Here is a 22,459-nt window from a genome sequence, read left to right on the forward strand (position 1 = left end):
AGTGCACCATCTGATGCCTTTACTATGAAAGTCCTGAGTGCTTGTACCCTTATGCAAGCAAAGAGTTAATGTTTCTTTGCCTGTGAATACTAAAGGATGGGGTTCGGGTTTTAGATTAAGTGTTAATAAAGACCGGAATTTCAAGGTGATGGTTTTTTTTTTTTTTTTTTTTTTTTAACTTCTCTGAGCCAGTGTTTCCTACTGTGTCAAAAGCAGGGGAAAAGGGAGAGTTGTGGGAGGCTGATTGTACTAGCATCATTTCTTTCCTACTTCTGTTTTCCTGGCTTTGCTAGTCAGCAAATTCTAAGAAATTTGGAGCCAGCATGGCGGAATGAAGATCTGTGGTATTTGGGGAAGACTAGCATGTAAACCCTATTTCTGCTATTTAAAAACTGTGAAATCGAGCACCTGGGTGGCTCAGTGGGTTAAGCCTCTGCCTTTGGCTCAGGTCATGATCTCAGGGTCCTGGGATCCAGGCCAGCATCGTGCTCTCTGCTCATCAGGGAACCTGCTTCCCCTTCTCTTTATGTCTACTGCTCTGACTACTTGTGATCTCTGTCTGTCAAATAAATAAATTTTTTAAAAAATCTTAAAAAAAAAATAAACTGTGAAATCTTGGGTTAAGTCATCTAAATGAGCTTAAGTTACCGATACTATGGAACTCTGATAACATCTGCCTTAAGTAGCTTGTATGAGTTGCAAATAAGACGAAATTACTTGAATCCTTGTTGTCCAGTTTATTTAATTTTCAAATATTCATGAAAGGCCTTTTCTTCTTTGCTTGGCTCCTTTTCCTCCACCTATTACATATCTGCTCCCGTTTCTTAGAGTTCTGCCATACCTTGCTTTTGTTGTATCAGTGAATATATAACCCTCAGGTGACCTATTCTCTTCTCATAGCTTCAATGCTTAAGTATATGTTGATGTCTGCTATTGGTGTGTACCACTCTTGTTGAACTTTAGATCTACATATTATACTGCCTATTGGAGATGACCATCTCAGAAGGTGAAGGTCAAGTTTGGCCTGCATATAATTTTAAAACTCTGAATTAGTTCTCAACATTTCAAAATTGAAGGAGGTCTCTGGTTTGCCTGGAGAGAGCAAAGGCATAGCAGCATTGAGGCCATGTTCTGGCAAAGTAAAATCAACCAGTACCTGGGGCTGCTCATCCCCATAGCTGGACACAGGTCACCTCACTCATGGTAGGTATTTGAGTTTGCCACCCTGCAAGTTTAAGGAATTAATTAAATGGATGAAAGAATAACCCGATGGAATAATTAAATGGATTAAGGATTAACTCAACGATCATGTGACCAGGACCGAAATTACTTCACCTGACCACGAACTCCTTCGGGCGTGTCTGAAAGAGTTGATGTGCCTTTGCTTGAATGCAGAGCTCTGTATTTATGAATGTTCATAAGTAGAAAGTATTTGCCTAAAGACCTGCAGTGAATTCCTTGTAGTTTACTGATTAGGTTGTGAGCTTTTTCATACATATGTTTCCTTTTGCTTAAAATACCCTCTTCTTCCTAATTCATCCTTTTCTCTTAGCTTATCCTTCAAAATTTAGCTTCCTGGGAAAACTTCCCTCATCCCCCAAACTGATTTCGTTGCACTTTCCCCCACATTTCTGTAGAATGCTTCTTTTATCGTAGTCTCCAATGATAGATTTTGTTCTAAAATGTGTTCTGCGATCTTTTATTCGAACACGATTGGGAACTTCTTGAGGGCAGATTATGTGTTGAGTTTTATTCCTATCCTATAGACTTCTTTTCACTTCCTCATAGAGGTCTCCTTGAATACCTAGTGTCAGGCATGCAGAAGGCTTGTAACAAATACTGGAAGGATCAATGATTAAAATTCTCCATCAACAGACTGTCTATGATTTGCTTTCTGTTGCCCTGTCAGCAATAATTTTGTCAGTGGTGGTAAATAGATGGACCAGTTCTGATTTATTACCTTAATTGATCAATTTATTTACAGTTTGTGCTGGAAAGTTGTGGGTTTTTTTTTTTTTTTTTTTTTTTTTTTGTGCTAAGTGTTGGAGAATTGGAGAAACAAAGAAAGTGCAGGTCTAAACTCTTTAAGTCTTAAGTGGGGCCCAAAGTTGTTAAAAGGCATCCACTTCTCTCTTCTGGGAAAACACAGTGCCAGAATATTTAATTTAGCTACACATTCTCATGAGCATCTGTAACATCTGATTATCAAATAAATGACTCAGAATAAAATGGTATTGGGCTTACATAAAGTGGGGAGGGGACTGCTGTAATTACTAAGTGAAGACATACTGATGTCATTAATTTGCCCATGTAAGAAGTTAGTGGGAAATAAATTGAGATGAAATGCAAGGGTAACCTAATAACTTATTATTACCTTTGAAACCTTGGTTAATATCATCATTACAGTCTACTTATTAACTGTATATACCCCTACATTTACATCCTTAAATTCATTCCCACCCTTGGTATCACAGAAGGATCTTTCGTTTTGTTCATTCCTGCCACAGAGCTCTTAAAACCCTTGGAATTTCTTGGGATAAGAGTGATAGGAGTGTCTTTTAATGAGGCCAGTCTTGGCGAGCCTCTAGATAGCTTTAGCAAGGGGAGCCAGAAAGACCAAGCCTAGTTTAGTAGCTTGGAAATTTCAGCCCTACCTCCTGAGAGGGGAAAGGGGCTGGAGATTAAGTATAATCACCAACACCCAGTGATTTAGTCAGTCATGCCTACGTAATATAACCTCCATAAAAACCCATCAACAACAAGGTCCAGAGAGTTTCCAGGCTGGAGAACACCTCTAAGAGCTAGGGGCATGGCACATTCCAACTACACAGGGACAGAAGCTCCTGCACTTGGGACTTTTCCAGATCTCATGCTATGTACCTCTGCATCTGGCTGTTCATTTGTATCCTTAATAGTAAACCTGTGAATGTAAGTAATCTGCCTTCTTAAGTCCTGTGAGCCATTTTAGCAAAACGTCCAACCTGAGGAGAGGGTCATGGGAATCTTCCATTTATGTCTGGTGGATCCAAAGCACAGGTAGTCTGGGGCTTGTAATGGGCACCTGGAAGTGGAGGCAGTCTTGCCAGGGCTGAGCCCTTTCACTTAGGAGATCTGATATTAACTCCAAGGAAATAGCACCAGAATTGTTAGTCACCCAGCTGGTGTCGGAGGTAGGTAGTGTTGGGAAAGACATCAGATATGCGATGTCAGGAGGACAAAACCTCTCATGCCCTTGATCGTTAAATTGATCACATCAGGCTGATCATTAGCGGAACTGCTAAGTTACTTTAAACGGTCCCTTTAAATCTGTATGTCAATTCCTTTTTCCCCGTTGCCTTTCATGCAATATTATTCCCTTGCTCCACAAATATTAAAACCCTGTTATAGGGCGCCTGGGTGGCTCAGTGGTTAAAGCCGCTGCCTTCGGCTCAGGTCATGATCTCAGGGTCCTGGGATCGAGTCCCACATCGGGCTCTCTGCTCAGCAGGGAGCCTGCTTCCTCCTCTCTCTCTCTCTGCCTGCCTCTCTACCTACTTGTGATTTCTCTCTGTCAAATAAATAAATAAAGTCTTAAAAAAAAATAAAATAAAACCCTGTTATATGCCAGACCTATGCTGGGACCTAGGGAATAGTGGGAAGCAAAACCAGATATGAGTCCCCACTCTCAGGAGCCTAGTGATAAAAACAGACATCCATCGGGACGCCTGGGTGGCTCAGTTGGTTAAGCAGCTGCCTTCGGCTCAGGTCATGATCCCAGCGTCCTGGGATCGAGTCCCACATCAGGCTCCTTGCTCCGCGGGGAGCCTGCTTCTCCCTCTGACTCTGCCTTCCACTGCTCTCTCTCTGACAAATAAATAAATAAAATCTTTAAAAAAAAAAAAAAACAGACATCCATCAAAGAACTTTATATATACATAAAGTTGTGTATATATATATATATATATATATATTATATATATATACTTTTATAGATTTACAACTGTGGTAAATGCTGAAAGTGAGAGGTATAAGATGCTCTGACTGTTCTCATCAGAAAAAGCATGACACGCTTTCCTAAGGAAGCTGGAATCTAAAGACCTGTAGGAGGAGAACTAAGTGAAGGTGTGGGAGTGGGCAAACTTAGACCTTGCTTCTTGCAAAGTCTTCTGAGACTGAGGATTCTTTTTCTTCTCCCTCCTCTTTCAGCACCCTCCTCCTCTAGATCCCCCCCCACCATCAATTTGGCTTCTATTAATAGCCTCTTAGAATATACCCAGAACAGCATCAGAAGAAAGCATTTCATAGGCTTCTTTTTTATTTTATTTTTATTTTTTTTTCCATAGGCTTCTTTTTAAAAAAACGGTTAACAGCATTAGACGCTCAGTAAAGAAAGGCCCCTAACTTCTCACAATTGAGCACAGTACTGGTCTCCTAATCGGTTTCCTTCTCACTTCTCAGGAGGACCCCCAACTGGATGCACCTAGCATTCATCCAGCTAGGGCCTCAGGGATAGCAAAAATTACTAATAGAGCTAAGACCCAAGACTATTGGATGGCAGTGGGAGCAACTTACTTTGCTGAGTGGAGTCACAAGAGATTTAAAATAGGTTTTGAAGGGTGAGGAGGAGAGGGGACGGCAGGAGAAGGGAGCACCCACAAAGGCATAGAGGGGTAAAAGAACACATATTTGCAGGGACTGAGGGTAGTTTGGAATTCTCTTAAGTAAGTCAAGAAAACATCATAATAAAATAGTGAAACTAAATCCACTTTCTAAAAATACAAAGATCAAATGTCAGTGAACTCTAAAAGTCCCATAGGCAGAAGTAGTCATTTCTCTAAAATCCTTGGTAAATGAGTTGTTGCTACATGTATTAATCTAAACATCTGCAACAGTCCTAGCTTCTAGAATCTTTAGTTTAGTTCCTTGGAATCTGTGTATTTTCCTGGCATACTTTAAATTCTTTCCCATTTTTTAAATTGTCTTCCAAGTGTTACCCTTCTTTCTTGCTTACCATGTAGAACAATCTTTGTCAGATGATTTCCATCTTCCCAGACCGTGATGTAGTTGACTAAGAGTTTCTTTGGCATAGCTCTTTCCTTTTAGTTGCCAGACTGGAAGCTTCTACCTAAAATGGCACATGGCAAGGGCTAGAGGAAAAAATGTCAAGAAAACAGGTTCAGCCTATGGAGAGAACCAGCCACTGAAAACTTCCATTAGGAACACATCTAGAGGGAAAACAAATGTTTCTGCAGGACTTTTTTTTTTTTAAAGATTTATTTATTTGACAGAGAGAGAGAGAGAGAGAGAGAGAGAGGGAACACAAGCTGGGGGAGTAGGAGATGGAGAAGCAGGCTTCCCACCCAGCAGAGAACCCGATTCTGGGCTCTATCCCAGAACCCTGCGTTAAGGGGCTGGCCTCCTTAACGACTGAGCAACCCAGGCGCCCCTCTGTAGTATTTTTGATTAAGCAAGCTGTATAGTTCTCTATTGTTACATCACCAGACAAATATTCCTGTGTGTGCCCATTTTCAATGGATAAAGAAGGCAAACCTTTCTTAAAATTGAGAATGTTGCAGAATGTTTCCATTTTGTGGGACGAAAGGAGGCATCAACAGGTCTTAGCACACATCTGATGCTAGGGCTCTGCATGCAGTCTCAACGCTATCTTGTTTAGTCAGCTATCAGGAGCCTAGATGGGGAGATGCTCATACAGTTTCATCGTGGTGACAAACTTGAGATGGAACCCGCTCCCTTGATTCTCTGGAGAGTAGTTTCGTGCTCATTTAGGTCATTAACAGCCATGTGAGACCTGAGCCCAGGCTGCTGATCCTTCATCAGTGTTCTTTCCACAGCAGGCTGAGATTCTCGTGACCTTTCTCTTCCAGTCCTGTTTCTCTTCTTTCTGTCTTCTTTCTTTTTCAATAGTGTGGTTATCTCTGTTCTTTGAAAATGGGTTGTTTGAAATCATACTTCAACAATATAATTCAACATTTAGCAACGGATCATCTACTGCACACTAGACCTTGACACTGTAGTAGGCATTTGGTTGAATTAGAATAAGATAAGCAATGTAGAGATAACTAAAATACAAAGGAGAATATAGGAAGGCTTTGTAAACAAGTTCTACAGGATTTCAGAGCTGGGTGTGGGGAAGCTGGCCTGGGACTTGGAATGGAATGGAAACGATTTTCATGAGGAGATGAGGGCCCAGGGAAGGAAAAGAATTCTAGGTAAAATGAAGATCAATAATAAGGATAAAGTGGAAGGAAACTTGGGGGAGCGATGTCAAGTAGAATATGACTAACAAAGTACTTATATTAAAAGAGAAAACGTGAGACAAGATGGAAACATAAACTGTACTGTTTAAGCAGCTGGCAAGGAGAACTTCCTATTATAGAGATTAGAGTCGCTGAAATACGAGAGGATAGAAGCCGCAGTCAGATGTCCCCTGATCAGGCTAAAGACAGGTCACCTAGAAGCAGGCTGGAAGTGGGTGGAAGACGGCAAGCAATTAACTAAGGTTGCTGTTAAGATGGACTGTGTGGACTGAAGTCAAGAGCGAGGCTGAGGAGACTTTTACTAGCACACTCCTACCTCTAGGGGGTGCTCAAGACTTCTGTCCTTCATTCCCTTGAAAAAGGAACTCAAGTGAATCTAGAACAAAATGGAGATTTTATAGAAACTTCTGCGGGAGATTGTGTTGGAGGAAGAAAGTCATAAATGGAAGCGGGCTGAGAAAATATTTTCCCTATCAATCATCTCCGGAGATCCTTAGCTTTGTTTAGATCTCGTAATGTACTTATCTTTTCATCTCTTCTCTGCCTTGTGTTTGGCGTCTGCTGGGACATTCTGAGTCAGAAGGGCAAAAATATCACTGGGGAGTCCACATTGTCCAGCTCGATAGGATCTGGAGCCAGCGTGAGCTGGCAATAAAGATAACGGGCAGAAAGCCCCAGTGTCCTTTGTGCATATGTCTGGTGAAAAGCCTGTAACAGCTTCATGCATGATTCAGGATCTGGTCAGATTGTTCCCACGTTAACTGTAATAAGATGAGCATCTGGTGTGGTCACATAAGTCACACCGGTCACTGGGACTTCGGAGGCAGGATCTCAATGGGCAGAATTCTTGCTGAGAGAGTTCTTGCTCAATGCTTCAGCTACTGATTACCAATAGGCAGAGATAGAGGGCTATTTCTGACACCAGAAAAGGTGTCCTTGAGAGGCTGAGAATGCAAAGGCACCTACCTGCACCGTGGTGCGGCTCTGTCCTTCATGGTCAGGGAGAACCTGCTTTTGGCCAGGATTCACTTCTGGGACCAAAACAGTCTCATCAGCAGAAGCCTGGAATTGGAAGAAATGCAAAGCCAACTGTGAGGCACACACCTTCTCTAAAATGAAGGCTATCTTCGTGGACAGACTCGGTCCCACTTAATTTAGGAGTGAGAAGCTGGAAACGCCAAGAGCGATGGCATGAATCTAGGACCCTGGAGAGATGTTTAACCTACAGGAGTAAAGGAGGGCTGTGAATGACTTACAGGAGAGAGATGACAATACTGTAAATTCTTAGTTTCACCAGTTCACAGTAGTGTTTAGGTGCAAATCTATGGGAAAGCAGGCAGCCTACACAGGTGTAGGACTTACCCTAGCTTGTGGGTGTGTCAAAGAGGTATAATTTTAACACTAGTTTTTATTCATATATTCAGAAAGCATTTTTAAAACCATCTTCCATGGTCCAGTTATAGGAGTTACATTATTATTCTAGCATGCCATCTGATATTCTTATATGAAGGTCCATGTGTTCCAGCCCAACAAATCTTTTATTCTATCATTTAACGTACTCCTAACTTTCTAATTTAATAACAATTTATTTCATTATAAAATCCATAACTAATGCAGAATATTTGAAGACACAAAAAACACAGTGTAAAGCAAAAATTAGCCATAATTGTATCAAAGATAATTTTGATGTATGCACTTTTACTGTTTCTGACTATATATGTGCATGTTTTAAAATAAAAATCACCATGATATTTACACTGATTGTAGCTTTTTCTTTCTACTGACTAATGAGTATTTGTGAACTTTTTCAATGTCAGCAAATGATTTACATCAAGATTTTTTTCTTTATAACTTTTTTGTTTTTTAAGATTTTATTATTCAACAGAGAGAGAAAGATCACAAGTAGGAAGAGAAGCAGGCAGAGAGAGAGAGAGAGAGAAGGGGAAGCAGGTTCCCTGATAAGCAGAGAGCCCCATGCCAGGCTTGATCCCAGGACCCTGAGATCATGACCTGAGCCAAAGGCAGAGGCTTAACCCACTGAACCACCCAGGCGCCCTCTTTATAACTTTTTAAAGTTTTAAGTATTAATTAGCTGTGCACTGTTGTGAACTTAGAAAATGGAAAAAAATTGCCCAGAAGGAAGTCAGTCATTGAGAATCCTATCATCCATTGATTAATTGCTTTTGATATTTTAGTCTATATCCTGGAAATCTGTTTTTAAAAGTTCTATAAGTAATAACTAAATGTATTCTCACTATAAAGTTTCAAATAATACAGAAATATTTTACTTTTTACTTTGCATGTAATAAAAATCAGGTCATTGTTTCTTTGAGTAAACTTTTGTCTGTATTTATCTGTAAATGAAATACAGAAAAGTCTGAAAGGAGGCATAAATCACTGGGCTGAAGTCAAGATGTGAGCAGGGCCACTCTCCCAGAAGAGGGCTCTATGGGACACTCTGTCTCTTGCCTCTTCCAGCTTTTTTTTTTTTTTAAAGATTTTATTTATTTTTTTGACAAAGAGACACACAGCAAGAGGGAGAATACAAGTAGGGGAGTGGGAGAGGGAGAAGCAGCCCCCCACCCCCTTGCAGAGCTGGATGTGGGGCTCGATTCTGGGACCCTGGGATCATGACCTAAGCCGAAGGCAGACACCCAACGACTGAGCCACCCAAGTGCCCCAGGCTCTTCCAGCTTTTAAGACTTTCAGCATTCCTTATTTTATGGCTGCGTCACCCTAATCTTCAAGGCCAGCAGCTTCAAATCTCTGTGTTCCAATTCGTATCACCTTGTTTGATCTCTCCATCAAATCTCTCCCTGCCTCTCTCTTAGGACCCTTGCCAACAATCCAGGATAATCTCCTCATCCTTAACTTAATCGCATCTACAAAGGTTCTTTTTCCAAATTAGGCAACATCTGTAGGTTCCAGTGAATTGGGCGCCACTATTCAGCCTGCTAAACCTGTCATCTTTGTGTGGGAATGGAGTGCTGTGAGTCAATAGGAAGAAGGGAAAGGGGAGACTGTTCTAAGGACACCAGCCCTAAAGCCTGTTCCACTCCTAGGGGGTAGGGAGGAGACACATGATAGCCAGAGTCATTGGATCAAGAAGAAGTTAAGTTGCTGAATGGTCAACTGAGAATGTGTCTGAGATGGCAGAACTAGGACTGGAGCCCATAGAGGAAGTTCAAGGCCAGAGCCAGAGGCACAAATGGATCAGAGGACAGGGGAGGAGGCCATATAGAGGAGCCCTGGCAGAAAGATTCCTAACCTCATCATCAGTGTGAGAGAAGTGGAAGGACTCAAAGGAATTTTCCGTGTTCACAATCCATCCGCTGACTTAATACCTGCTATTGATTGTATTTTGCAAATTAATCTTTTCTATAAACCTGTTTTAAGTGACCTGGTAAGGGGTTGAGCCAGACCTGCCTGTCTCCTCATGAATACTCAGGTTGTGTGGGAGGGGAAATAAGCTGATGGGATCTTTAATAGGTGATTGGTGACTAGCCCGGAGACCTTACAGAAAGACTATACCAGACATTAAGTGTTTCACGGAAACACCCTTCTAAGGGCTGAGTCTATCATTCTGACTAATTGGGGGGCTTACAGAGATGGTATATTTTTCTCTGAGAGGCTAGAACATTTCGGAGAGCTTGAGTAGATGAACGTCTGTATGAGTGTTGGTAGTGGGTGGGGACCATTGTGTCAGCCAACTCTCTTCACCAAGAGCAACCATAGTGGAAGATCAAGCTTTAATTCGTAAGTCTTCAGAGATGACTGGGCTGGATTTCCCCAGCCACATACAGGAGAAGCCTCAAGGAAGAGGAAAGGGAGAAACACTGTGGTGACATGGAGGCCTTCACCCAGTTCTCGCCCCTGCTCTGGGCATTTCCTCCACTGTGAGCTGTGCTCTTGCTGCCCTCAAAGGGCCTCAGCTATTTTCTGAGTAAGATGGAGAAAGTGTTTGATGATTAAGTGGAGAGAAGGTTGAGCTGGAACAATGATAGGCCTCATGTTGGGACATTCCAACCCTGAGAGAGGAGGGGAGCTGAAAACCAGTGGGAGGGGCGAGAAGGAGAGCACATATGACCCAGAGTAGGGCATTTCTCCCCAGAAATTGATAGTTCATATGCACAGATATTAGTCATTTAATAAATGAGTCTTGTAACCCTCTTCCATGAGGGTATCAGTAAAAATGATACTAATAAATTCAAATGCCTTAGGGTTAGGCATTATGCTTTTCCTTTTCCTGGAGTTCTTTTCTCCCCCTGGAAAACTCCTCATCCTTCAGCATTTAAACCTCCAATATGGGGGCGCCTGGGTGGCTCAGTGGGTTAAGCCACTGCCTTCGGCTCAGGTCATGATCTCAGGGTCCTGGGATCGAGTCCCGCATCAGGCTCTCTGCTCGGCAGGGAGCCTGCTTCCCTCTCTCTCTCTCTCTCTGCCTGCCTCTCCATCTACTTGTGATTTCTCTCTGTCAAATAAATAAATAAAATCTTTAAAAAAAAAAAAAACACTCCAATATGATGTTCACCCAACACTTTCAGATTCTTAGCACCTTTCAATTCTTACATCCTGTGGGTCTTCTTTATTCTGGTGATTCAGTACTATTCTTGAGGAAGATTTACAAATTCTATATATCTGAGTCCCACCCAGATTTATTAAATTAGGTGGGACATAAGCATTTGCAGTTTTTAAAACTTAAAATGGTTCTAATTCTGTGGCTGAGAACCAGTGAACTATCTATCACATCATAAGCACAATATACCGGAGTATATAGACTGTCCCACTTTCATTTTGTTTCCCTGTCTCGTAGTGTAAGGGCCTACTTAGCCAGTGATTTCAGCTTGGTTAAACAGTGATTTTGTCGTTTATGCAGTAAAACTTAAACTGACCCTGCCCCCCACGCAGGGGAACTTACTTAAAAGCAAGTCCAGGAAACCAGTAAAATATGGTCGACCAGTCCCTGATAACAGAGCCCAGAATACAAGGACAAGTCAGTCCGGGTGGAGACATCCAATCAGTAAAGCGCACATACTATCTCCCTAACTACCAAAGAATGTGGGCCCCGCCTTTTGGGCACCCATTCTGACCAAGGTGATAGGCTAGTTCAAATATCTACTATAGGGTGAATTGTAATTCAATTGGCCAGCCGTGTGTGACCTAGCATGACTATGCAACTTTCTCTGTGTGTTACAATCTCATTGGCCACTTTGTGTGGCCAGGCTCAACCACAAGGCCTTTGCCCTATAAAAGTTAGTCTGTGAGGCTGGGAGGGGTTGCCCTCTCTGTAAGAGGTGGCTCCGACCGGTCGGTTTGATTCTCGATGCTTGGTGTGAAATAAAGCTTTGTTTGACCTTCACTTTGTATCAGTCTCGCTCCTCTGATCACGGACCCTAACAGTAGCATGTTGTAAGCACTCAGTAAGAGTTTCTTGAATTTACTGAAAGAATTAGAAAGCAGAGAGAGCTGAAGTGTATATGTTTAATGAAGGACATGTTCTAGGGCAGGGCAGGTCAGGAGTGCTGAGAGTCCCTGGCATTGAATGAGGTATTAGCCCAGAAGGGGAAGCCTAGAGTGAAAGATACTAAAAGGAGAAGTGGGTATCAAAGCCCAGCGTGGCCTAGTCTACATTTCTTTGACATAAGATTGCTGCACAGCTGGAATGGGATCACATTTTGAATAACTACTCAGGACTGGGGGATAGACATTGTATCAGGTACCCTTAAAGGGAAATAAGAGATGCTGACAAGACAGAGTTTTTTTTTCCTTAACGATTTTTTATTTATTTATTTGACATAGAGAGATCACAAGCAGGCAGAAAGGCAGGCAGTGATGACCTAAAATCACATGGTAAATCCTACCATGTCTTTGTGGCTTGGAACAGTTCCTGATTCTTCTGCCTTACAGAAAGTGTTAGAAAATGGAGTTTCTGCAGAACCAAGCAGAGAGGTGACTGAAGAGGATGGCATTGATATCAGGGTGGCATTGATATCGGCTTCCAAAAGTGATGAATGAGCTTGAAGTTTACTTGAAGGAAGTAAGGAATACGGAGGAGAAAGAACAGAGCAACATTAAATCTAGACCTGAAATGTTTGAGGAGAAAAAAAATCTCAGATTCACCTCTATACTTATCAAACTCATTATTCAAAACCTCACCTGATGGCACAGTTGGGACACATGCACACACAGAGTCAGAGAACCTATGAGATTTTGCTAAATATTAATTTTTCAACAAATAGATAAAACAATAAGATTAAAAAGATATATTTAATCAGGGGTGAGCTGTTTTGACTCACAACACTTTTGACACCAAATGTATGTTTGTTTGTTTGTTTTTCCCTCACACCAATTCTCTGATTCTTTGGACACCAACTGGATGTGGCACAATTCCGTTCTAACACTAACTACCTGAAGTTAGACTTCATAGGTTTAAGGGCTCAATCCTACAAGACTGCTTATTTTCAGATGCCAATTGCAAGTCCCAAGCCACCCCTGTATGTGCTTCTGAACAAGCAGGTATAAATTGCGGATTCCCACTGTGCTCTTCTTAGGTACAAAAATTTGCTAGAACAGCTCACAGAACTCTAGAAGTCACTTCATTTGTGTCTACTAGTTTATTATAAAGGATACGAATGAACAGCCAGCTGCACAGGTACACAGAGCAAAGTCTGGAAGCACCCTGAGTTGTAGGAGCTTCTGTCCTCATGGAGTGGGGGTGTACCACCCTCCCCAAACCTCCATGTGTTCCCCAACTTGAAAGCTATCCAAACCTCATCTTTAATGGGTTTTTATGGAGGTTTCATTGCATAGGAATGACTGATGATATCATTGGCCATTAGTGATTGAACTCAATCTTTAGCTCCTAGTCTCCCCTGCCTGGAGATTGGGGGTTGCCAGGTTTGGTCTTTCTAGCCAACCGCCACCCCTCCACCATTCTGAAGCTATGAGGCCCCAGCCATCAGTCATCTCCTTAGCATACAAAAGACAATCCTATCACTCCAAGGACTTAGGAGCAAGGGACAAAGACCAAACACTTTTTTTGCACCCCAAGGGATCTCTTTGCAGAGAAAGAATGCTGCCTTCTGTTCTCTGGTGGTGCTAAGTATGATGGAATCATCCTGAAATTTGAGCCAGAAAATTTATGTAAATAATTGAAATCAAAGTACAGCTTTAAATGTCTGTTGACTTAACTTAGGCTAGAACTCCATTCAAATGTTACATATGCACATTTGCAAGATACCTGATACCTGTGCTGCGGGGTTGGGGTGGGGGTGAATGGGGAGGGTAGAGAAAGGGTAACCCTCTGCAGCTCTTGCCAGTTTTATCTTCACTTGGAGTATTTCCTCCCCTGATTTTTATGTTACATGGACTTGTCTCATGATGGCACCATTGTGACATGTGTACAGGCTGGTCACACCCTTTTCAACTGTTTTATTTTAAAGCCCTTTCTCCTGATGGACTGGGCCCAAAGCTTACCTGTTCCCCACCCACCCCCCCCTCCGCCCCAGCTTTAGAACGGAAGGCAAATAGTGAGGCTTCTTCTCAGGAGATTTTCTAGCTTTTGCCATTGCCATCATTACTTCTAGCCACCCAACCTGAGTTATGATCAGCAGCTCACACACATATACAGCCAAGATCTATGAGCAGCATGGTACTATTTAAACTTGTGTTTTATAATCATCTCAGCCACTGTTTCTGGATGACTATAGTTATGGAGACCTCTACCACATTACTGCTAGACTACTTGTGTTATATTTATATAGACTACTTGTTCTTATATTTCATTTGGTTCTTCTTTTGGGGTAGTTTCTTTTCTATTTTATTTCTTAATGCATAGGATTTACGTTTGCATACCTGAGACACTGCTGAAGAAAAGGTTAGTTTTACATTTAATGACTGGTAAGTAATGTGATTTTAGTTGGTATTTATTAAAATAAAAGAATTCTTTTTTTTTTTTTTTTTTTAAAGATTTTATTTATTTATTTGACAGAGAGAAATCACAAGTAAATGGAGAGGCAGGCAGAGAGAGAGGGAAGCAGGCTCCCTGCTGAGCAGAGAGCCCGATGCGGGACTGGATCCCAGGACCCTGAGATCATGACCCGAGCTGAAGGCAGCGGCTTAACCCATGAGCCACCCAGGCGCCCTAAAATAAAAGAATTCTTGTGGGATTGTGTGAAATCAGTTTTCTTGTGGCGTTATACTCACACAACATATAAACAGACTAAACAAAAGCATTTTCATGCTTAACAACTAGCAGGAAGTCCATATTGCTCATTAAATGTTTACTGAGGACTTACTCTGTACTTACTGTGGGCCGGATACATGGGGGGCAGGGCTCATAGGACACAACAAGATGCTGTGTGCTCTAGTAAGTAAGACAGTGGCAGTCCCCATCATTCTTTGCTTAAATTCCTTGGAGGGCCTTGGGTCCAAACTGGTTTAGAAATTTCCTCTCCTGCCCAGAGAACCGGCTGAAAGAGCACAGAAAGGGGAGAGAAAGCTTGAAGAATCCACACTAGGTGGTCCCTCTGGCCCTGTGCTTTGACTTCTTTGCTGTCCTACTCCCTTCAGTTCATGTTTCATATTAATTATTGCTGGTTTTTCTTCTCAGCTTTGAGTAAATCCTGGTTTTGTCTCTGGGTCTCTACTTGAAATCCTCTCAGTTCCCTTCTCTGCAGCTTAAGGAGAAGTCTCACCCTACCCATAACCAGACCTAGTTTCTGGAACTGAAGGAGCAGGAGGCTGGCTGAGGACAAAGCAAAAGCTGGCGCCTTGCACCCCCCCTTCACCCGCTGTCAATCAACCCCCTCAGCCCCACCTGAAACTTGTTTGTACCTGTCTATAAAAACTCTGCACCAACCCAGCTCTGGACCTCTCGGCGTTATCGGCAATGAGCGGCGCAGAGGTCCAGGTTCGAACCTGCAATAAACGACCCTTGCTGCTTGGCTTTGACTCACGTCTCTGGTGGTCTTTTAAGGTGGAGGTAATATTCAGTTGGCATTTCAGAACTACAATCCCTGAGTAGCACTCTAGTTCCCACTTGCCTTGGAGAGGACTTGGGACACGATTCATAGCTTTGCAGTTAAAATTCCTTAGTTTGACACACAAAGCCCCTTTAGATCTGACACCTGCTCGTCTTTCTAGCTTTGTCTCTTGCCATCCTTCACCCTGTGTGTTAGGTTTCAGTTGTACTGAACTTCTTCAGCAGTTTCTGGAACAAGTAATTTTATTTTCCATCTAAGAATTTTTTTTCTACCTATGAGCAAGACCCTAATAAGTGTGAATTGCTGAATCAAGATATATCCAAATGTTACCAAAACTAAAGGTGAATTTGGTCACATATGAGAATCATCAGTGCTCAACAATTATTGAGTATCTATTGCATGCAAATTACAGCTTAATCTATAAGGATGTCATGATTTAGGGAGGAACCATATAGAACCCTGAGGCAGGGAAGACTGTGATAATCATATTAGAGGTTCAAACAACATTCTATGGGATTCTGATGGAAACAAAAGTTAATTCTGATTAGAATGATCAAGTCAACAACTTATGGGATGAAAACAGTCTGTGCAAATCAGGATAACCAGCTAATGAATGTTGGACAGAATAGAGAGTAGATTGAGTAATAACAATTACATGTCAGCTGGTTATTTTGCCCTGCAATGGCCTTAAGCTCTGAGTGATAAGGAAGTGAGAAAGTAGAAGAAGGAAGTATGGCAGGACCTAGAGGGAAGGAATTTATTCTTGTAAAAGGAGGAGGAGAAGTGGAACCAAAGGCAGGAGAAAGAGGGGTAAAGATCATGGGTGTAGTATCTTCCTGAGTCTCTTTAGTTCCAAAATTGGGGAAGGAAAGAAGAGAGCCAACCATGGACCCAAAGGAAGGCTTGGTGTCAAAACAAGGAGAAAACACAAGAAATAGAATATTTCACACAGGAACTTTGCTATGGTACCACTGCTTATAAAATGTTTGTACCAGGAACATTTTACTTATGATACAGATAAAAGGGTGGCGAAGCCACAGTTATAGAAAAATGTCTAAGGGAAAATGTTATTACGGTTATTGTTAGAACTATTCACAACAATTCCCACTCTCCATTAATGCACAAGAGAGTACTGAACTTCCCACCTCTTTTAAGACTGATTGCTGAGGCTAGGACTTCTAGTACTAAGACTGATGTGGCTAGTGGCTTTTTTTGGCTAATAAAATGCGAGTGGGAGGGACAAACAGGCTAGAATGAATGAGAATTACTTCTTACCCACTGAGATTTGGGATTTAAGTCTAAGCTAAGCTATCTTTCTTAATGCAATTATCCATAAATAAAAAGATTCCTAATATTTTCGTAAAGAAAGATTTGTGGGCTTTCCCTTTTACGAAGATGGCGCCGAAAGCTAAGAAGGAAGCCCCTGCCCCTCCCAAAGCCGAAGCCAAAGCAAAGGCTTTGAAAGCCAAGAAAGCGGTGCTGAAAGGCATCCGCAGTCACAAAAAAAGGAAGATCCGCACATCATCTACCTTCCGATGACCCAAAACTCTGCGTCTCAGAAGGCAGCCCAAATACCCTCGAAAGAGCGCCCCCAGAAGAAACAAGCTTGACCACTGTGCCATCATCAAGTTCCCCCTGACTACTGAGTCAGCCATGAAGAAAATAGAAGACAACAACACACTTGTGTTCATTGTGGATGTCAAGGCCAACAGGCACCAGATCAAACAGGCTGTGAAGAAGCTCTATGACATTGATGTATCCAAGGTTAACACCTTAATCAGGCCTGATGGAGAAAAGAAGGCATACGTTCGGCTGGCCCCTGACTATGATGCTTTGGATGTTGCCAACAAAATTGGGATCATCTAAACTGAGTCTAGCTGCCTAAATCTAAATACAGTTTTTTCATGATAAAAAAAAAAAAAAAAAAAAAAAGATTTGTGGGACAAGTTGAACGGGTACTACAAGAGATGGAAACAATATAATGCAAGACTTATAATTCCTTTTTTTCCTTCCAATAATTTACCTATACATTTTTCTTTTTGTAATTTTCTCCTTCATACACAAGCATCCACTTTTATGGTTTCAACAACTGCCTTGGTATGAATCATTTAAGAGCTCTATGTGTCTAGCCCTGAGAATCATATTTTCATTTCTAGCTGCCTACAGAGACATGCTCTTCTTAGAGGACAACCACTTAAACTATTCAGACATGTTCATGTCTAAAAATGAAACCATGAAACTCCCCAACAAACCAACTGTCCTCCAGAGAAAAACCCATCCATCCTTAGGGGTGAACTTAGCTTGCTTCCTTGTCTTTTTCCTTGTTATTCAATGTCTTCTTCAAAATGCCCCTCACATTTACCACTTTCCCTTCACTCACACCTTAGCTACCTTGCTCTTAACGTACTTAACTCACACCTGAACCATGGTCACAACCTCACTTCCCCTCCAGCAGTATCCACCCACCAGTCCATCCCAGACACTCTTCAAGGACCCTCTTCAACCCTTCAGTCTTGTGTCCAACATGCTCTGCAGTGCACTCATCCAGTCCTCTCCCAGTGATTCCCAGCTCTTGTGCTCAGGTCAACTTCTTTGCTGTGCTGTGTAAATCACTCTGCTCAGTCTTACCTCACTTCTCTGCTAAAGATTTTACTGCCAATTGGGCAAGTATTCTAACTTGCATCTTCCCAGTCAAAAATCCCATCCACCCCGGGGCTCCTGGGTGACTCAGTTGGTTAAGTGTCTGACTCTTGATTTCAGCTCAGGTCATAATCTCAGGGTAAGATTAAACTCCTCATCAAGCCTGAATCAAGCCCCCTTACCAGGCTCCACACTGAGCAGATCCTCTTGTCCCTCTCCCTCTGCTCCTCTCCCCATATCCACTCTCTCTCATTCTCTCTCTAAAACAGATAAATAAATCTTAAAAAAAAAAAAAATCCCACCCATCTTTAAGGCTCATATTCAATTCCATTTTTTTTTTTTCTTTCTGGAAGACTTACCCAACAAATGTCATCCAAACAGATCTCTCCCTTTCTCTACCCACACAGCACTTAGTCACAAAGTTCTAAGTTCTCTTAGAAATCATACAGAACAATCTCCTAATTTTATGGTTGAGGTTCAGAGACTTGGCCAGTCCTGCAATCAGTCAGTGGCAGCTAAAACTAGAAGCCAGGTGTTCTGACTTTAGTTTCCTTCCTGCGATGCTTTTTCTGCCTTTTTTTCTTTTTACCAACAAATGTATTTTAGAGTTTAATTCTATCCAATCTTGCATTTTGCTTAATGTTTATTAATCATGCATCCCTGATTAGATTATAAGCAGCTTAGGAACAATGAGCTCAGTCCGTATTAGGCACAAGCCCTTATTTTTGGCTTCTGAAGCTGAGGTTCAGTGTAAGGTTGAAATGCAGAGCCAAGCCATTAAACCAATAAGTTTTGGAACAACTGGAAATCAGCCAGGAACATGAATGGAACATTAGAGGAAAAAGGAAGGTAGTAATTTAAGGTCAGGACTTTAGATGAGCAGAGTCAGGAAAATTCAAATTACAAAGTACAAACTCCTTGGTTGAATTATAGATGGTCAGAAAGAGTTAAATCAAGCAACAGGTCCCTTACTCAACACCTAGAATAGGGCAATAAGGAGAAGGAAAGGAAAGAGACTCACCAGAGATCCCCTGAAATTTCCTCTGTATAGCTAGAGAAGCTGACCCTAAAAGAGGACACCAAGCTTGGGAAAGCCTGATTTTTTAAAAAAGATTTTATTTATTTATTTTAGGAAGAGAAAGAGAGAGAGAGAGAGAGAGTGAGTGCAGGGGGAGGAGCAGAGGGAGAAGGAAAAGCAGATTCTGTGCTGAGCATGGAGCCTGACTCAGGGGACATGGGGGCTTAATCCCATGACTCTGGGATCATGACCTGACCCAAAATCAAGAGTGGATGACCAACTGATTGAACCACCCAGTCAGTTTGATTTTTATTTTATTAAGGTATAACTGACATACAACATTATATTAGTTTTAGGTATACAACCTAATGATTTGGTATTTGTATATATGGTGAAATGATCACCACAATAAGTATAGTTAACATCAGTCACCACACGTAGTCACGGAAGTTTTTTTTTCCTCATTCTCTTAGCAACTTTCAAATATGCAGTACAAGGATAACTATGGTTGCCATGACTTATTTATTTTATAACTGGAGTTTTTTGCTTTTGAGCCTCTTCACCCATTTAATACATTCCCCATCCCCAAGTCTAACTTTTAATTATAGATGGTCTGGCCAGCCAGAGATGGGCAGAGCTGCTCTGAGCCAAAAGGCAGTAGATGTTTTTAGCTGACTGTTGGCACAACCCCAGCCATGATTCTTTCTTGGGAAGCCTTGCCAGATCCCATCCTTCCTGAATACTGGCCCAGACCCTTGGACGGAGACCTATGCCTCTTGACTTCTGCCCTAGCTAAAGGACAACGGATCCCATCTACCAGTGACTGAGTTTGCCGACCTGTGCCAACTCCCTCTGTACCTTAACATAAACCACTCAGCATGGAGTACACAAAATAATGTACTCTTTTATCTCACCTTTCCTTCCCAATTTTACTTCCCACTGTATCCCTTTACATAATCTTACACTGCAGCCCCACTGGTAGCCACCATTCCTTACAAACAATATATATTGTTTCATGCCTCCATGGCTTTGTTTGTGTTATTACCTCTGCTTAGAGTGCTTTTCCTGTTGCCTTTCCAATACTGTATTGGACCAACAAATTCTTACTTGTGTTTTTAAGACCCAACTCATACGCTCTCATCTTAGTCAAATATTCTAAGATTCTCCCTAATTGGAATAGAGCAAGTCATTCCTTTCCTCGGGCACTCTTCATCATTGTTTGTGTCTTATATAGAACTTTAAAAATTCTGCTTTATAGTTGGTATAGTTCTATAGCTTCATCCTAAGGTATTTAAGAACTATGTGTTAATTATTGCTTTCCCTCACAATACCTGGACCATTGAGTTGTGCACAATAAACACTGAATAAATCTGTTGGGCTAAGTCTTCAATTGGTGCTCTTTTATGCTGTATATTTTAAAACAAAATTTATTCTTCAGGGCAGTATTAGGTTCACAGCAAAATTGAGGGGAAAGTACAGAGAATTCCCATATCACCGCACCCCAACAAAAGCACAGCCTCCCTAACAACATCCCCTGCCACGATGTTACACTTGCTACAACTGATAAACCTACGTTGACACATCATTATCACTCAAATTCCATGGTTTTTTAAAATGTATTTATTTATTTAAGAGAAAGTGTATGCAGGCAGGGGGAGGGGCAGAGAGAGAGGAAGAAGGAGAGAAGCAGACTCCCCTCCATCCCCACTGAGTGAGGAGCCCAGTGTGGGGCTCAGTACCATGACCCTGAGATCATGACCCAGCTGAAATCAAGAGTCAGCCTCTTAACCGACTGAGCCACCCATGCACTCCCCAAAGTCCATATTTTACATTAGAGTTCGTCCTTGGTGTTAGACATATTTTGAGCTTTGACAAATGTAGAAGGACATGTGTCTACCATCATAGTTTCCCAGTCCTAAAAATCCTCTATGATCCAACTATTCATCCCTCTCTTCCTGCTAACCCCTGGCAACCACTGATCTTTTTACTGTCTTCCTAGCTTTGTCTTTTCTGGAATATTATATAGTTGGAATCATACAGTATGTAGCCTTTTCAAGTTGGCTTCTTTCATTTAGCAATATCCACTTAAGTTTCTTTTCACAGTTGGATAGCTTATTTCATTTTAGTGCTGCATAATGTTCCATTGTTTGGATATACCACAGTTTATTTATCTGATCATCTACTAAAGGACATCTTGCCAAGTTTGGGCAACTATGAATAAAGTTGCTATAAACATCTGTGTGCAGGCTTTTGTGTAGACGTGAGTTTTCAGCTCCCTTGGGCAAATACCAAGGAGCACTATTGTTGGATCATATATTAAGAGTATGTTTAGTTTTGTAAGAAAGTGCCAAACAACCTTCCAAAGTGGCTGAACCACTTGGCATTCCACCAACAATGAGTGAGAGAGTTCTTATTCTCCACATCCTTGCCAGCATTTGGTGGTGTTAGTGTTTTGGCTTTTTGCCATTCTAATATGTAGTGGTATCTCATTGTTGTTTTAATTTGCAATTCCCTAATGACATATGATGTTGAGCAACTTTTCATACGCTTACTTGCCATCTGTATATCTTCTATGGACAGATGTTATTCCCTATTTTTAACATAATAAAAATAAATACTTGCCAATTATTCAAACAACAAAGTAAAAAGTCAAGCTTCTCTTTCCCTCAATCTTATTACCCAAAAGTAATCACTGTTAACATTTTCTTGGTCTTCTTTCAAGACATTTTTGTACACATTTACATACCTCTATATGTATATTTTTACACAGCTATGCAGTTTTTCTTTCAATAGTATTTTACGAGTTATGTTTAAAATGGATATTAAAGATATATTACTTTAATATATCTTGAAAATATTTCAGTATCAGTAATAGCTGCAAGATATACCAGAGGAGGAATGTGCTTTAAAGTAATCAATCAATCCCTTAATGGACATTTAAGTTGTTTCTATTTTTTTTTTTTTACCCTCAAGCAATTCTGAAACAAACCACCCTACACGTATATATGTCTTTGTACAAACATGCCTGTATTTCTGTAGGATAGATTCTTAGAAATGGAGTTGTGAATCAAAAATCACATAATTTAAAAACATGATATAAATTGCCCTTGAACTGCCAAATTGTGCCCAGAATGGCTGTTTCAATTTACGCTCCCATCAACAGTGTTAGAGAGTGTATCGAGTATCCAGAAAAGCCTTCAGGACTCCACTATGTGTCTTAGGGGTCATCGGGGGACAAGAAGGAGCAGGAAAAGGGCCGGGAGTCCATGTAGCAGCCCCCTACCCCCTTCAATCAGACTATCTGCTGTGATAAATATTGGTTGAGGTTAGTATAGAAGTCCTCTTGAGGTAAGGTTTCTGGTACTGAACTAGCATATTAAAAATCATTGAAATAAGATATTACTTCTTTTGGTTAACATTAATTCATCAATTACTTGGGAATATTTTCAGCTAGAGGTAACAGACAATCTAACAACAGAGATTGAATTAGCGGGGCTTTATTTTTCTCACATAATAAAAATCTGGACAGACTCAAGGATCCTTCAGGGATCATTCAGGAT

The 22,459-nt window shown here is 41.3% G+C and overlaps 1 pseudogene; it reads left to right on the top strand.

Annotated features, from left to right (window-relative positions):
* The first annotated feature begins 16,623 nt into the window (after window positions 1-16,623).
* LOC131839662 (large ribosomal subunit protein uL23-like) lies at window positions 16,624-17,107 on the top strand (annotated as a pseudogene).
* The last annotated feature ends 5,352 nt before the right edge of the window (window positions 17,108-22,459 follow it).

This window comes from Mustela lutreola, chromosome 1 (genome assembly GCF_030435805.1).
Source record: "Mustela lutreola isolate mMusLut2 chromosome 1, mMusLut2.pri, whole genome shotgun sequence".
NCBI lineage: Eukaryota > Metazoa > Chordata > Mammalia > Carnivora > Mustelidae > Mustela > Mustela lutreola.